This window comes from Ambystoma mexicanum, chromosome 6p (assembly GCF_040938575.1).
Source record: "Ambystoma mexicanum isolate Mex_15411 chromosome 6p, UKY_AmexF1_1, whole genome shotgun sequence".
NCBI classification, from domain to species: Eukaryota; Metazoa; Chordata; class Amphibia; order Caudata; family Ambystomatidae; genus Ambystoma; species Ambystoma mexicanum.
Window position 1 is genome coordinate 1,253,325,444 of NC_090935.1, and position 17,931 is coordinate 1,253,343,374.

The 17,931-nt window shown below is 48.9% G+C and overlaps 1 protein-coding gene across 5 annotated transcripts in view; it reads right to left on the reverse strand.

Annotated features, from left to right (window-relative positions):
• The window catches only part of VPS13A (vacuolar protein sorting 13 homolog A), a 2,994,934-nt gene that overhangs the window by 1,643,291 nt on the left and 1,333,712 nt on the right, over positions 1-17,931 (reverse strand). The gene's annotated exons all lie outside the window — the stretch shown is intronic.

The window sequence follows — 17,931 nt, forward strand, 5'->3', positions numbered from 1 at the left end:
CATACAACAACCACACGATCCCTCCCGCCCCAATTTCAAACAACGATCTCTTGTTTATTAAGGAGGATGGAAAAGTGATTATGATGACAGAACACAAGACCCTATATGAAGAATTAGAAAAGGGGGGTGGGAGGGAGGAAGGGGGGCCTGGTTCTTCACCTACTATAACGAGAAGGTACAGAAGAAGGGAGAAAAGTAGGCGGAGAAGAGAGACTGGTGGGAAAGGGTATGATGAGTATTATGGACTAGGGTTAGACAAAATGGAAGACCCACGACACCCACACCAAGCAAATAAATGGTATGCAGATATGAGCACAACAGCCAAACAAACAACCAATGAGAGCTGTTATGTCTGCTCACTTATCCCCCATGCATCAGGCACACCTAAAGTATTGTTGCCACGAGAATTGCCCATTGTGGATGCCCAATGTCTCCTTCATCTCACGCTGTGTAGAATAAAGAACACTTTCCAAGCACACGATGTCTCTTTCAGAATGCTACAGAACAACAAAACGTGCTATTCGCAGGCGTCTGGAGTGATCTGTCTTAAAGAACCTTTCTTTGCAATACAAGGGACACTGTTCTCCGAAAACAAATGGAAAGACGAAGAAGTGCTGTGCAAGGCAGAAGCACTGAAAGGTGTCCAACCGGACAAGTTGCGGTGGATGGAAAGAACGTGCTTGCCAATATGGAAAGAACACATCCCTAAACTAACATGGGTAACAGCGATGGAGAAACCCTTCAAGCTACAAAGTGAAATACAAAACGAACTATGTTTCAAGGGAGAAGGAAAAATGGCAATGGGAACGAACAAGAACTGTAACAAAACTCTCACCATCCCAGATATGAAAAAAGGGACAGCAGCACTAATGGACACCTACTGGGTATGCGGAAACAAGGCGTACCTGCACCTTCCCCAATCATGGAGTGGTAGCTGCTCAATGGCCACTTTGCACTCAACACTAATGGTGATTCCAGAAAGCCATATTGACAGAAGTAACATAATGAAAGGAGGCTTGAACCAGAATGCAGCTTCTCCAACTACGCAAGCGCACCTTTATGTCCTGTCCTCCGGAGGGAAGGAAGAAGAGCTCTCAAGGAACAAGCGAGCCTCGAACTACATATCACAAGCATCATCTGACTTATTGGCACAGATCCCAGACAAGTATCGCCTGTTCAGCTCCGTGGAAACATTCTTTGCTTCGCTAGTATCAAGTGTCCAAGCAAGAGCAAATGCAAAATGGCTCCAGATCACACGGTGGGAACTGATCCAGTTGGCCAATGACACCGAAGAAGGGTTCAACATAATAAAGGTGGAACTACGAGCTCTGCGATTAATGACCATGCAGAACAGGTATGTTCTAGACCTGTTAACAGCAATCGATGGAGGTGTTTGCCGAAAAATAGGAAGTGCGTGCTGCACGTTCGTACCTTCCGAAGATGCAGAAAATGGGTCCCTGTCCCACGTTATTGAAGCAGTACATAACCTGGGCGAGAAGATGAAAATGGAAGGTGGAGCTGAGGATAGCTCGTGGTTCGACAATATCTTCTCTTGGGTTCCCTCATGGCTTGGAGTGACAATGAAGTTCCTGATACCAATAGTGGTGATCATCCTTGTGATGTTCTGCCTGTGCCAGGTGGGCCTCCGATGTTGTGCTAATGCAGTTCCTAACGGTGCAATGATGATGGTGACAATGGGCAACTCCGGTGGTACAATTAAAGCAACACAAGAAGTACATGTGCAGACAGGAGCAGACAACACCCCCAGGTACCAGTTAGTGCCTATGTGCCGTGATAAGTACATAGTAGATAAACTATGGCACACCACTATCAAAGAACCACGAGACGTAGAACTGGAATGGTATGAGGAGGTCTGGGTAGATCTGGAAGAAACTGGCGACTGTATATATTTAACATGTACACCAGACGAGTATGCTAGGAGAGGTGAGAGTTTAAGGGGGGTGTGCAGAGCATGGATGCCTATAAAAGGAACCCCTGCATGGGATGGTGCAGTGTTAGAGGAACAAGAATGTAGAAGATTGGAAGAGCTAAAGAAATTCGTTACTTTAAGTAACGAAAGGGGGGAAATGTAGGGGAGGAATGGCCACGAGGCCCTCCTCACCTACAGCTCCCTCCCCAGGTGAGGGCCATGGCTCGTTGGGCGCACCCTCATGCCACCCGGGCCCAGGTGGAGGGGGGTTCACCCGCCGACGACATTGCCCACACGCACCCCGTCTTTGCATTTACCAAAAATTAAGTTAGGCCTAGACGCCATCTTGCCCAGCAAACATGGTGTGAGTTCAGCACACTGTAACGAGGCCCCCACCTTTGGAGGGCCTTTCATGCATCTCTGTCGCCTCAGCAGCCCTGACAGATCCACTGCGAGCGCGTTCCCATGAGAAAGTCGGAGATGAGCTAAACCCGAGACGCCAACACGGCAACATTATATTAGTAACAATGTGATATTGCACCCCGTATGACCCGGACCGCAAGGCCGGGGTAGCGAGGAAAAAAAGCTGAAGCATCACTATCTGAAGAAGGTAGAAAACAATTCAAGTATTGGTATTAATGAACTACCTCTGTTTAAAATGTGAATAAGCCATAAAAATGTAACGTTATATGATATCCCTCCAGGTCTGGACTAATGCTGCTATAACCACGGAGAAAGATGTTGACCAAACGTGTAACCTCTACCTGTAAAAGTGTTTTTCAATAGTATGTAGAAACTTGAACTCATATATGTTTTTTCACCCAAAGCGGTGAGCTTCAATCTCTGTAGGCCATAACCTAGATATCCCTCGTATAACGTCTAATGTACATACAATACGCACACAACGTAGTGAATATAATGTGAGGTAATGAAAAGGTACTGGAACCGACTGTATTAAAGAAATGTGTAACGAAATTGAAGTATATATATATGTGTCTAAATAACGTCAAAATAAGGCAGAACAGTATAGAACTTCTGCATCCACTGATCAGCAACGCACGAGGAAAATACCTTTGCGGGTATATGCAAGGCCATTCCCTCTCCCACCCCACCAAGCCTGCCAGATAAAAAAGCTAAGACTTGTGCCGCGCTCCCTCACCTCCCCCAACCAAGCTGGCGTTACTTCAGAGAGTCAGAGGCCCCGGCGCCGCAACCAAGGCCACAGCCCGCCACCTGTGTTATTTACAGCACGGTAATAAACCCACGGATGAACCCACTGATCTACCAGCACCCTCTCATAAATCCCACGAACCCCCCAAGAATCCTGACCCCGTGTAAGGACGACCCCCATCATTGAGACAAGACACAGAGACCCATCTATATAATAACTTCTAACGCAGCAGACAGACATGTATCATTCGGCCCAGGCCCCAGAGCCCCGTCCCGCGACCTAAAATACCGGTCAATAGGACACAGGTAAATCTCACCCCAACCGACGACCACCAGACCTCTCACAAGGTGCATTCCTCATGTGTTGTGTTTATTTTTATAAGATAAGCTGCTGAAGCAATTTATCAATGAACTTAAATGTCATTTTCTGAATAACTGCAGTGTGCATGGCCTAGGGCAAATGAGACAGGAAAGGTATTCGTCATTGTCACAGGCTGCCCCAGCACATCAACACCGCACGGATGACCTCAAGCCGGCCTGCCAGGCCCAACCCAACCCACGAGGCTGACCAGTGACGTCGTCCCGCCAGGACCAACCCCGCTGCAGCAACACCTATAGTTAGTCGACGCCACCCAATCCCGATTGACCTGTGCCCCCTATAGTGTTTAGGTGCTGATGACGTTTCTTGTATTAGAAATACGCCTGTCTTTGCTATTGTCAGGCAGAGCGCTCTCGTAGGTTGCAGAGTTCTTTGCATGCCTTATTCTTGGATAAACTCCCACTTACGCTCACCCGCACTCTGTCTTGGTCTTATTCCCACTACGGGAGAGTCCCTTCTTGTCTCTCATTGCGGGGAGGATCGTGCTGAATTGGGGGCGCTTCCCTTCACATACAAGCAAAAGTACAGGTCAGATTCAAAAATAAAAGCAAACTGTTTGGGGGTTCCATAAAGATGGAAGGAAAGGTCCAGTAAAGAGAAATCTTTCCTAACCGTTATCAGTGGAACTTTTCTTAATTAACTTTTAACTTTGAAACATCAAGTACTTAGTTAAGCCATTTCTTTTTTTGGTTGAACATTTGCAGAGGTGACTTTGTATCCTGGGGAAGGGCAGTCCCCCAGGACATTAGAAGGTCGTTTAGGAACTGTGAATGTTGCTCATGTCATGCTGAAATGCCAGATCCTTTCTTCATGTACTTGTTGTTTAGATTGAGGGCGAGTTATCCTGTGTTGGAATGTATTCTCTTAGCTTTAGGTTAGGCAGGGAATTCCTCAGCAGAGTAGGGACAGTGAGGCGTTTTGACATATTGTGTTTTATAATAAAATGAGAAAACCTCAAACATTTGTCCGCCTCCAATTACTGACCCATCAAGGTACCTACTGGCACTTGGAGTTGGCCGCTGTCATGAAGAGGTCAGTCTGGGGAAGACCCCACCTGCTGAAGAGTTGAGACACCTGCGCCTGTTGAAGTTCCCACTTGTGGCAGGACCAAATCACCCTGCTGAGCGAGTCTGCAATGGTGTTCTTGATGCCTGCTAGGTGAACGGGAACGAGGAGCATGTTCTGAACAATGGCTCAGTGTTACAGGCACTGGGATTCCAGGGAGAGAGCAGGAGAGTATGTCCCGCCCTGTTTCTGGATTAGAACATGGTGGTGGTGTTGCCCGTGAAGATCCGTATCACGTTCCCCTGTAGCTGAGGCTTGAAGGTCTTGAGGGCCCAGAATACTGCCCTGGGAGCCAGAGGCCATTGGCGTTCAACTGCCCTGTGTGGGCTACCCAACCTTACAGGGAGGCATCTGTGGTGACCGTAGCCTGGTACAGAGTAATCCAAAAGGGGGCTCCTTGAGTGAGATGAGGGCCCATCGACCACTACTGTATGTAGAGCCTGCAGAAATGTCCGATCAAGGGCTATCTTGTCCGTCCAATTGCTGGATACCTGCTGCCACCTGGCGTCTAGAAATTCCAGGAGAGGCTACATCTGGAGCCTGAAGTAGGGAACAGATGAATCCAGGAAGACATCATTCCCAACAGAGACTTGATGGACCAGACTATTTCGATGGACACTGCTGACAGTCACTGAATCATCCCTAAGATGGCCTTCACTCTCTCTTCCGAGTGGGTCGCCCGATTTGCGACCGTTTTGAGATGGGTGCCCAGGAACCGAGTGTTCTGCAATAGCACCATGCAGGACTTTGGAGAATTGATCGAGAATCAGATTGAAGACAGGCAGCGTATGGTCTCCGCCATGTGGTGGGTCGCCAACGCATGAGAGCGGGAGCGAATGAGCCAGTCGTCTAGATAAGCGTAGACTTGTATCCCCTTGCAGTGTAGATACGTATCCACCCGGGCCAAGCATTTTGTGAATACCCTCGGGACTGACCCCCCGGCCTAAGGGATGGGAATATGAAAGTATGCATCCTCCAGGTACAGAGTTGCCAGAAAGTCCCCTTCCTCCAGCTGGTCGAGCACGCTGCAACGTGACCACCCTGAATTTCAGGCACTTTAAGTACTTTTGGAGGCTTTGTAAGTCTAGGATCGGCTGCCACCCTCCTGACTTTCTTTGTACCAGGAAGTACCCGGAGTACATTCTGGAACACCACAGTCACTCTATTGTCCCTTTCCCTAATATGGCCTGAACATTCTACAGCAGTTGAGCCATGTGTAGTTCTTGCTGCCAACAGGAGGAATGCAAGGGCACCTGTGCTGAAATGTCAAGGTGTGGCCCTGCTGAAGAAATTAAGTGTTAGTCTCTCCGGTGAGTAACGTACTCCTAGTCAATAGTCCCCTTTCCTCCATCCTGTATTGGCGTCCCTCGCGAGGGATGGGAACGGAACCTCTTTTGCACCAGAAAAAGACATTGCCCCTTTAAATTTACTGCTGCGCGACGGCTAACTTAACCCCGCCCACCGGAGCCAAACCTCAGTCCCCTTTTGGCACGTCGGCAGTATTACACTCCAATAACCTCACTGTTCTTATTATAGGGGGATGGATGGTGGGACGTATGGAGGAAAGCGGAATATGGACTAAGAGTAACTTAGTCACTCCGGGAAAAATAACACTTAAATTACATCTACATCCCGCCCCCTTTCCTCCATCCTGTATGGGCGATTACAACTGACAACGCCCTGGGGAGGTGAGCCTGACCCTCTAGGAAAATAGCACCTCTTGGCCGAATGCTGCATCTGCCTTGGCACTGGTATCCAAACAGTAGTGTTCGCAAAAGGCCAAAGAGGTGGCCCATGTTGCTGCCCTGCTGATCACCTGCCAGGGAACATGGTGCTGGAACGTGACTGCGGTCGCCTTGCCTCTTACCGCATGCGCATGCATGCCCTGCGGCGGATCCTTACGTTGCACCTTGTATGCTTCTTGGATCGCTGCTGTCATTCAAGGAGCTATGGATGCCTTGGAGGCTTGCTGCCGAGGCCGGAGCCTCTGAATGTTACAAACAGTGCATCCGACTTTCGGATGCCCTTCGTTCTGTCCAGATAGAATTTCAACACTCTCCTGACATCCAGAGAGTGGAGCATTTTCTCTGCATCTTCCTTGGGGTCTAGGAAGAATGTGGGGAGCACAATCTCCTTGTTGATATGAAAGGATACCACCACCTTAGGAAGAAATTTGGGGTGCGTGTGAAGCACAACCTTGTCTTTGTGAAATCTAGAGTATGGCTCTGAGGCGACTAACACCTGGATCTCACTCATTCTGAGGGCTGACATAAGACCAATCAGAAGGGCTGTGTTCAGGGTAACCAACTTGATGTCTGTTGTGGCCATAGCACCACGTTGAGGTCCCAAACAGGATGCAGGCATTTGACCAGGGGGGTAAAGCCTGGCCAACCCCGTCAGGTGTTCCTTTACTATGGGATTGGCCGAGGACAGGATAAGAGAGTCAGAGTTCCTGTATGCCCAGATAGTGGCCAGGTACATTATGCAGGTATCAGTAACCAGGCCGCTAGGGCTAGCCTCTCTGAATAGGGGTGCAGCACTGTATCTCCCTGCTGTGCTAGTAGAGGGCCCATCCCAAGGGGGAGTATCATCTTCAGCCAGATTGACATCTGATCTGTCGCAGGTCCGAGTACCAGGGCCACGCCAGACAGCGAGGTGCTATGAGGATTATCTTGAGGTTCTTGGAGATCCTGATCTTGCTCACAAGCCTGTGCACCAGCGGTGTGGGTGGGAATGCATATGCCCACATCTCGTCCCTGGGTATGTAGAGTGTGTCCCTTAGGGAGTTGCATCCTCTTCCCCCCCACAGAAAGCACATTTCTGACATGTCTGATTGTGTATTGTCGCAAATAGGTCTGTGGTGGGGTGGCATCTGGTGAACACTTCCTGAAGTACTCTCCCATTCAGCTGCCACTTGTAATTGTCGGTGGCCAGGTGACTGAGCCTGTCTGCTTCCAGGTTGGATTCTCCTGGGAGGTGGACTGCCAAGAGCTGCACCTCCTGGCTGATAGGCCATTCCCAGATTTCCAGGGTCAGCGTGCACAATTGCAGGGATCTTATGCCCCCCTGGTTGTTGATATAGTATACTAGATACATGCCGTGTTGTCTGTCTGGATGCACACATATCTGTCCGTGATGGTCGGGAGAAAGGACTTGAGGGCCAACTGTATAGCCATAAATTCCAGCCAGGTGATGTGATTTTGCTGTCCAGTTGGGTTCCAGAGCCCATGTACCGAGTGTGTTCCCAGGGTGGCTTCCCACCCATGGAGTGAGGAATCTGTGGTAATGGTGTACTCTATGGGGGGTGGATGGAACGGTCTGTGCACCAGAATGTTCTCCTCCTGCTGCCACCATTTGAGGTCTGGTCCAGATGTTGTGGGATGGACACCAGGGCCCCCAGATGGCCAGATTCCTGATCCAGAGAATTCGCAAAATGCAACTGGAGCCACCTCATGCAGAGCCTGGTGTACAGGTCCGCCAGGAGACATGCTGCCTGTACGCCAAGAAGATGTTGATACCACCAGGCTGTGGTGATTGACCTGCTGTGGAAATGGGAGACTGCAGTACGAATTGCTGTAACCTTGTCCCCCGTGGGGAAAACCCTCTGCTATGTGTGTCTCACAACAGGCCCAGAAACACTAGTGTCTGTGTAGGTCGTTAGTGCTGGCCATGCATATAGGTGCCCCCTCGGGTAAGGACCCGGTATCAGGGCAATGCCCATCGGGGAGAGTCCCAGTGCACAGGGCCCTCAGCTGTAGGACCGTTAGGGACCTTGGACCCCTCGGCCGTGAGGCCAGTAGCTACATGAGCCTCGTGAGCCGGTGTGAGGGCCAGATTGACCCCTCCTGCTAGAGGGATTCTCCGGGAACGAGTCGCCTCTTCAGGGTGCTTTGGAAAATAAGGCACCTACCTTCTTGCTCTCTATCCGGACGTAGTCCTTGATGTTCAGAGGAGAAGTCCTGTTGAACAGCTCCCTCCAACGCTCGAGTCAGTGTTTAAGCGACCTAGGCATGAGAGAGTAGCACGCGGAGCATCCGTCCCAACCGTCACCCTCACCAAGACATCAGAGAGAGAGTGTGCAGGGATCTGCTGTAGGGATGGAACCGTCACACAACGGGCACCTGCTAAAGCCTGCCGGGGCCAACATGCCCCGGGGACAAACTAGGGCACTGGTGGACAGTGTTCCCAAATCTGCAATAGAAAAGATAAAATTCTGGGAAAAAGCGTGCTGAATTACGAGACTTAAGGCATCCCCAGGAACGCTGGTGGAGCGGTCTGTTCCTGTCGATGCGGAAAAGGGGACTGAGGTGTGGCACCAGTGGCGCTCCCCAGGCTACACCCCAGAAATTATTTTAAAGGGGAAATGTCTTTCTGGTGGAAAAGGAGGTTCCGTTCCTGTCCCTTGTGAGTGATGCCCATACAGGATGGAGGAAAGGGAACGGGACGTAGGAGCACCCATTTGTCTGTGGAGATGGATTTCCACATTTCCATAAAGTTCGATAGCTGACCTCCCACTGGGATGCGAAAGTGGGGCCCCGGATCCACGGCCGGTTCAGGCCTGCTTGGGTGTCTGCGTCCTGGCCTGTGGGTGGCCACGCTGGCCTCCGCAGCCATAGGCCTGGGAGCAGCCCCTGTAGGCTTCATGATGGTGGAGTGGGAGGGCTGACGGTAGGGATAGAGTATCCCTTGGAGAACCTGGGGACCTTCCCCCTCGAGTAAAGAAAGGACGAAAAGCTCCTCTGCTGCACGGTCCCTGGAGAGCGTGCCGTATCCATATCAGTCTTGATAGCCTGGAGCGTCTCATCCACTGCCTATCTAAACAAATTGTCCCCATCAAAAGGCATGTCCACCACCTTTGACTGTACATCTGCCCTGAAGTTTGTGCCTTCAGACACTCCTGACCCATTTGGCGGAATGCGGAGTCCACAATGTTCAGCGCTACCACGATGGCGTAGTCCGAGGCTACCTCACCCTCCTGGAACAGGGCCAGGGCTTCGGCCTCCTGGTCATCCAGCAGGAAATCCATTATCGGCTAAAGCTTGAACTAAAGCTCAGTGTCTTAGTGAGACAGGATGGCGAGGGCATTGGCGGCCTTGATGGTGGAAGTCACAGTGTAAATGATGTGGTTCCCAACCGCATCCAACTTCTTGCCCTCCTGGTCCGGGTGCACCATGGAAGAAGACTATGGATTGGACAAGCACTTCCTGGCAGTGTCTGACACCACTGAGTCCAGAGAAGGCTGTGACCTCAGGCACCTGGGGCTCGAGTCCGGACCCTGTACTTCTTCTCCAGCCTGTCTCAATTGAAGGGTATGGTAGTTGGCGTCTTCCTCCCAGATGTCACCTGTTACAATCCGGTGTTCGCCGCACCGCCCACTTCGGCGTCCACATCATGCCACCCTGGCCTCCCATGCACATAGGGCTGAGTGGAAGCCCCTATTTACACAAGTCACAAAGAACAAGAAGGTATTAGCGTTACATAAGGGGGTACGGTACTGTCATGCTCCTTTCTATACCCAATGGAAGTTGCCGTGGAAACTAGCGTCTCCAAACTACATTAGCCAGAAAACCTGAGTCAATGCTGTAGTTTGGATGCCTTCCCCAGAGCCTTGGTTTCCTGTGGTGGTGCCGCCTCCTTGTTGTTTTAAGCAGCATAGGGCTTCAGAACGCTGCTTCTGTTTAGAGTTATAGCCGGCAACCTTGAAGTTACGTCTTCATTGCTGTACTCATAATATTCCTTACCTGCTGTGTACAGACCTGGTTTGTTGAATGGACTTCTTTGGATTACCCTGCCTTTGTTTCCTACTGGTCTGTGTATCGATCCTTGCCTGTTTCACGGACTCCTCTAGTAACGTTTTGTTACTGCCCACCTGTGTACCAGTTTGCTGCAACTGCTCACAGACTACCTTGCCTTTGCTTCTGCTGTTCTCTGTTACCTTAGCTCCTATTACTCTCCTGGCAGCTTGGACTAACTTAAATCCACTTCTCCTAGTGAATACCGATAAGACACTGTCTGCACCAATTCTCACTTTTGTTTTTACGTATTTCTGCCATATCGGGGTTGACTAGTGCACACAGGACGCTCTGCTGCTGGTGCACCATCCCGAAACCAGTGCGACCCTCGTGCAGCTTGGGTATAGCTTCCCCACTAACCATTCCTGTTTGTTGTTTTATACCTTAGGTTGTGTTCTGTACCGATATCCGCAGTTCTACTCTAAATCCACTGGTAAGATCTAGCTTCTATATCTTTACACCTCATATCCCCCATCTACCTAGACTAGAGCCTAATCACCTTCTGTTCTTTAGGTCATTTCCAGTCTATTTCACTGACTTAAGAGAGACTGCTAAGGTATTCCAAGTAGATAAAGGAGGTCTAGGGGAAGGGGGTTTGCCTTAGCTAATACTCACCTCTTATCCTTTTCTTTGCAGCTGGGTCCGTGGCGGTGCGTTCTCCCCGCTCTTTTGGGTGATCGGTCCCCTTGTCTGGTACAACCTCCAGCAAGTGGTCATATCATAAAAAAGAGCTATTATCCCTCACAGAGAGGAGACTCGGGTAGAGGCTCCAACCAGAGTTCTTCAAGCAACTATCCAACCTCACACTCCTACTCTCCTGTCTCACGTACTCTCACCACCGGTGAGTATGAAGAACAGAAGCCATGGAAGACCCATTGAACGCTTTGGTTCGTTTGGTGTCCACACTTCAAGCCAATATGACGACGGCGCATGAGGCCATCCATCACAGGATCGCCAGTTTACGCAATTTTCCGACTCCCCAAACCCTGGGAATAGACACGTCTGCCGCCACTGCTTCAGGGTCCGGTGCGTCGTCAGCCTCTGCCTCGGGCTTCACTGCATCTTACGGCCACGCAGTTCCCAATGGCCCCCCCAGAGCCCTTCACTGGAGACACTAAACAATACCGGACTTTCATAAATCAGTGCAAGTTGCACTTCCTGTGCCGCCCCACTGCCTTCGCTAATTCTACAACAAAAGCCGTCTTTGTTCTTTCTCATCTCGGGGGAACAGCGGCAGCTTGGACCAATCCTCTGCTCGAGTCCAATAGTTATGTTCGCTATGACGGTGATGCGCTATAGATACCCGCTATAAGTCTCAGGCTACGGATTAGGAGTTGCTGAACCTGTGTTAAGGCAGCTCCTCTCTGTTTACGTATCTAACAAGGTTTAATCAGCTAGCGGCCGAAACAGACTGGCCTGAAGAGAAATAAAATCAGCCGTGTTCTATAAGGGACTATCAGAAGAACTGAAAGACATATTAGCTACGGTCCCTGTGGTTCCTGCCACGTTTGGTGAAATATTGGACCTGGTGTTGCAGATAGACGCTAGGAGGGCAGAGTGAAAAGGGGAACGCAAAACACCAATTCCTGTACCTTCCTCATTGGACTCAGTCGGCCCTTCCCCTTCGACTCCAGAACCTATGCAGGTTGGGGCAATCCAAAACCCCTGGACACCAGCACAATGTGAATATCGCAGATCACATAACCTTTGTATGTACTGTGGGTCGGCCGAACACCAGTTGAAGGATTGTCCTAAGAAACCTGGAAAGGCGGGAAATGCCAGAACCTGGCGATAGATAAAGTCCCTACGCCGGGGGTGCTTTCTCTGGACTCGCAAGGTGCTGCTTCTGCTCCCGTCAGTTTGCCGGTGGTATTTATCACTGCTCCTGACACTTCGTTTTTTTCTTTTGCCGTAATTGATTCAGGAGCTACCAGAAACTACATGGACTATGATTAAACCACCAGCAACAACATATCTGTGCTGACTAAAGCGCAACCCGAGGCAGTTCATGCAGTAGACGGCACGTCTCTGATCTCTGGCCTGGTTACACAAAGCACGTCCCTTGTCCGGATGCAAACGGAGGATGGACACACAGAGTCACTCTCTTTTGATTTAATCAAGGCTCCACAATTCCAGGTCATTTTGGGTATTCCGTGGTTGCAACACCACAATCCTGCCATTGACTGGGCAAAGAAAAGCGTACAGTTCCCGTCTTCCTGTTAAGATTCAGATTGCAGAATTATGTGGTTACTGAATATAATTAGAACGACACCAAAAAAGGATACTCTAGTAAAGGATACAAGTTGAGTTCCTGTAGAGCTTCTCCCGATTGACTATTCTGAGTGTCTTCTAAGGAGAAGAATTGATGATTGAAACCTTCCAACCAATGCCACTCTCAGACTATAATAAACAACACAGCCTGAAAGAGTAATTAGTGGAAAGGTCCAGATATTGGATGGATTCCCCAGTCTGTAGGATAAGAACAATATGTTTTAATCACTATTCAATTTTAACCTAATTCAATGTATGTGTCAGATTAAGGATATGCACTAACCTGTAGTTGTGTGGACTGGAGGATGAAATAGAGTTCCAGGAAGAATGTTCAAAATAAAAACCAACGAAGGAAAAGGGGAGGTTAGTAAGGAGACTAACCCGAATGGAAAGAGGGCCACACTAGGGACGGGTCGGTGCACACCGGATAGCGTCCATAAAGTTCAGTGCACAGTTCTTGAAAGTAGTAATAACTTGAGGATTTGGAAGAGGAGGTAATCCTAGAACGTGAATGTCCACAATTGACTGAGACTGGCTGGGACCTTTGGAATGAAACAGGAGACCAGAAGAACAACAGTGCGGATCGAGCTAGTAGAAAGGAAAGGCAGTTTAGGAACCACCAGAAATAGCAGCGTGGATCCGGCTAGCAAAGGGTAAGCAGATTGGAAGCTGCTTAGAAGCAAAGTAGAACCAAGCTCCGGAACGGAGATCCAAGAAACAACGATCAGAAGCGCCGAATAGCGGGAGACTTCCATTTAAATAAGAGTCAGCTGACGTAAAATGCGTGAGTAGCGCGTTGACGTCCAGTCATGTGATACTCACGCATACTTATCGAATGGACTGATAATCTGTGCAGCGTGTTTGACAAAGAAGTTTGCCATGTTTTAGCGGAAATGAAGGCGTTTACCAGGAATCTTTCCCCAGAGTCGCCACCGAGTATAAAATGGTCTGGCTGATCTCTGGGCTGTAGATGTAGGGTGCTGAACTCGGACGTGAGAAGGCCCGGCAGGCATGACAGTGCCATTCCCCAAAGGGCGCGCCACCCCCCTGGAATTGTGGAACCGGCGCAGGAGAGCAGGTGCATGGATATTAGTGAGAGGTTCCCAAGAGCGGTCCTCCGGGCCGTAGCCCTTCCAATCGATGAGGTAATGTGGAACCCCTGCACGCATTCTCATATCTAATATGGCCTGCACTTCATACTCCTCGGAACCCTTTACAGAGAGAGCCACAGGCCGAACAGGCAGCCGAGTTCCGGCCACGAACGGTTTCACTAAGGACACATGAAACACAGGATGTACTCTCCAATGCGAGGGTAGCTTCAAACGTATAGCCACCGGATTCAACACCTTGTTGATCTCATAAGGTCCAACAAAACGTGGCAGCAGCCTTCTTTTCCCCGGCATTCTCAGGTTCTTGGTGGATAACCACACCGACATACCCACTTTATAAGGAGGAGACGGACGTCTGTTTTGATCTGCGTATTGTTTGGATCTTGCCTGTGCTTTCTCCAGATTCTTTTTAATAGAAGAATGCAAGGATGACAATTCCTTCAATTTATCGTCAGCCCTAGGAAAAAGGCCGGAAGACTCTAGGTCCGCTGGAATGGACCTTGGATGCTGTCCGTATAAGGCGTAGAATGGAGAAGTCCCTGTTGAAGAATGTACCGAATTATTGTATGCGAATTCGGCTGCGGGCAGTACTTCCAGCCAGGTAGATTGGTACTGTAAGGTCAAATACCGTAGGAATTGTTCCATTGTACCATTAACCCGTTCCGTCTGTCCGTCTGTCTGAGGGTGGTAGGAACTAGACATGCGTTCATCCATTAGGAGAGCTGTTGATAATGCTTTCCAGAAACGTGACGCAAACTGTGACCCTCTATCGGTGATGACCACTGAGGGTAAACCAAAAAACCGGAACACATGTTTCAAAAACAGATCAGCTAGAAAAGCCGCAGAAGGAATACCCTGACAAGGCAAAAACAAGGCCATTTTCGTAAAATAGTCCACCACGACCCATATCGTGTCGAACCCTCGGATAGGAGGCAACTCCACCACGAAATCCATGGATATCATAAACCAGGGTTTATGGGGTACTGGCAAAGGATGTAAGAGCCCCATTGGTTTCTGGAGCGAACCCTTACTTTGGATACAAACAGAGCAAGTATTGACGTAGTCTATCACATTTTTGTCCGGCCACCAGGCCCACCTCCGGATTAATTCCAGTGTTTTCCTCTGACCAGGATGGGCCGCGACTAATGAATCATGACCCCAGTTTAATGCCTTGGCACGGGTGTTTTCTGTTGGTAGATACAAGAGACCATTATAGTATGGGAGACCACCACGAATATCTAGATTCAGACGTTGTACATCTTGATGATTCTGAGATACCCAATCTATAATTTCTTGTTTCAAAGATGGTTGAACAAGGCAACTGCAAATCACTTTATCAGCCAATAAAGTCGGTTTGCTTGAATCTTTGGTAACAACCGTATGGAGCCGGGATAAAGCATCGGCTTTGGTGTGTTCTCTGGCAGGACGATATGAGATCCGAAAATCAAACTGGGCAAAGAATGAATGCCATCGGGCCTGCCGTGCAGTCAAACACTTCATCGTTTTAATGGCTTGAAGGTTCCTGTGGTCTGAATAAACACAAACCGGATATTTGGCCCCGAGTAGATGATGCCGCCATGTCAGAAAGGCATCTTTGATGGCCAAAAGTTCTTTCTCCGTGACCGTATAGGTTCTTTCATAAGGGGCCAATTTTCGGGAGAAGAAAGCCACAGGATGTTCTGCTCCAGTGGATTTGCAGACCTGAGAAAGAATAGCACCAATTGCCATGTTGGAGGCATCCGCCTCCACTATAAAAGGCAAACCAGGGTCTGGATGCTGTAGAACCGGTGCAGTGGTGAAGGATTCTTTTAGCAGATCGAAAGCCTTTTGAGCCTCTGTCGTCCAGAGAAACTCAACCTTGGAACTTGTTAAGGCAGTGAGAGGTGCTACAGTCTTAGAGAAGTCATGTATAAACCGCCTATAAAAATTCGCAAAACCAAGTAATGACTGTAAGGATTTGACAGAGGCGGGTACAGGCCAGTCTAGAATGGCCTTGACTTTGGACTGGCTCATTCTAACTCCCTGACTGGTGATATCGTAACACAGGAACTCGACCTCAGAAGTGTGGAAAATGCATTTTTCTGTTTTTACAAATAGATGGTTTTCTCTCAATCTTCGGAGAACCTTGATGACATGTGTAATGTGATCCTGGATGGAGGTTGAATATATCAGTATGTCGTCAAGATAAATAACTACAAACTGATCGATGTAATCACTGAAAATATCATTCATAAAGTATTGGAAGGTTGCGGGGGCGTTGCACAGGCCAAACGGCATAACGAGGTATTCGAAAAGACCGTACCGGGTCTTAAAGGCGGTCTTCCATTCGTCGCCTTGTCGAATACGCACAAGATTATATGCTCCCCGCAAATCCAGCTTGGTAAAGATGACAGAAGCACCCAATTGGTCCAGAAGGACGTTGATTAGATGCAATGGGTACTGGTTCTTAATAGTTATGGCATTGAGAGCCCTATAATCAATGCAAGGCCTGAGGTCCCCCTCCTTTTTTGGAACGAAGAACAAAGAAGATGCCGCCGGGGATTGAGCAGAGCGAATAAAACCATTGGCGAGAGCATTATCAATGTATTCTTTCAGGACTGCATCTTCCTTTGGAGTAAGTGAATAAACCCGTCCAGTTGGTATCTTGGCACCCTTCATTAATTCAATGGGACAGTCGTATTGTCGATGTGGTGGCAATACCTCCGCTTTACCCTTATCAAAAACATCGGAATACGCATTGTATTCAGAAGGCACTTGAACGGTGTTAGAGCGGAGTGCCCCAATACTGGGAGAATTGTCAAGGAAGGCCAACACAGGAGTGGACACCACATTCGACTCCAAAAAACAGTTTTTATTGCAATAGGCCGATGGATATTGAATGTGACCGGTTACCCAATCAACATGAGGGTTATGCATTCTGAGCCATGATCAACCCAAAATCAATGGGTACTGAGGAGCAGCTATCACGTCGAAGACCAGGGATTCAGTGTGACCATCAGGCAGAGTTACCTTAATAGGTATGGTTTCTTCCGTTACCAGACCAGAGGACAAAGCTCACCCATCAACTGTATTAACAGCTTCGGGTACTGCTTTAGTAACAATGGGAATACCTGATTGTGCAGCGAACGTGTTGTCTATGTACTTGTTAGAAGCACCGGAGTCTAACATTGCTTTTGAACAAACGATGGTTCCGTTGAATTCCAAAGAAACTGCTATCTCTATAGAGGAGGCGACATATAAAGAGGAGTCCTGTTTGGTACTCGGCAAAGGAACCCCTGCTAGTGCCGAGCTTTGGCGTTTCCCGCTTTTTTGAATGGTTTTTTAGGGCAAGAGGCCAATAGATGCTCAGCGGAACCGCAATACATACATAGATTGTTCTTACGGCGATTCTCGCGTTCCACGGATGACAAACGTCCACGTATAACGCCAATCTGCATGGGTTCAGGTTCACTAGGAATAGTTTGAGACACACCAGGGTGACCAGAAGTTGACGTAAAGGATTTTTTCTCCCCTTTTCTTGCAGATCGTCGTGCATTGATCTGGAGGACTAAATCCAAAAACTCTGAATAGCCAGCAGGTACCACAGGAACTGTTGACAAAGCGTCTTTTAGTTCTTCTGTTAACCCTTTGTAAAACACTGCCGTTTTCTTGTCTTCAGGCCATTGGGTCTCTGCCGCAAGTTGATTGAAGCGAGCAAGATAGGTCAAGAGTGTCTGGTTACCCTGTTGTAAATTTAAAAGCTCCAAATCTGTCGCCTGGTTAGCATAGCGCATATCGAATACCTTACTCATGGCAGATAGTAGTGCGTCACAGTCATAAAGTAAAGGACTGTTTTACTCTAATAACGGATTGGCCCAGGCTGCGGCAGAACCACCTAAATGAGACAGCACAAAAGCCGCTTTAGTAGTCAAATCCGGAAAGGAGCTGGGTCTACAGAGAAAGTGCAGACAACATTGGTTTAGGAAGGTACGATAGCATTTAGGATCCCCCATAAACCTCTCGGGCGGAGCCAAGGGAAACTGTGTAGGCATCAAGACCTGTAACTCCCTGGATGGAGGAGGAAAGCCTGAACCGGAAGCCACTGGTTCTCCACCTGTCGCTCCCTGTGGTGCAGATTGTATGGCGTCCTGCATAACGTCCATACGATGACGGAGGGTATCATGAGCAGATATCTCATGTCTTAAATCAGCTATGAGTTGTGTGAGGACTTGTAAG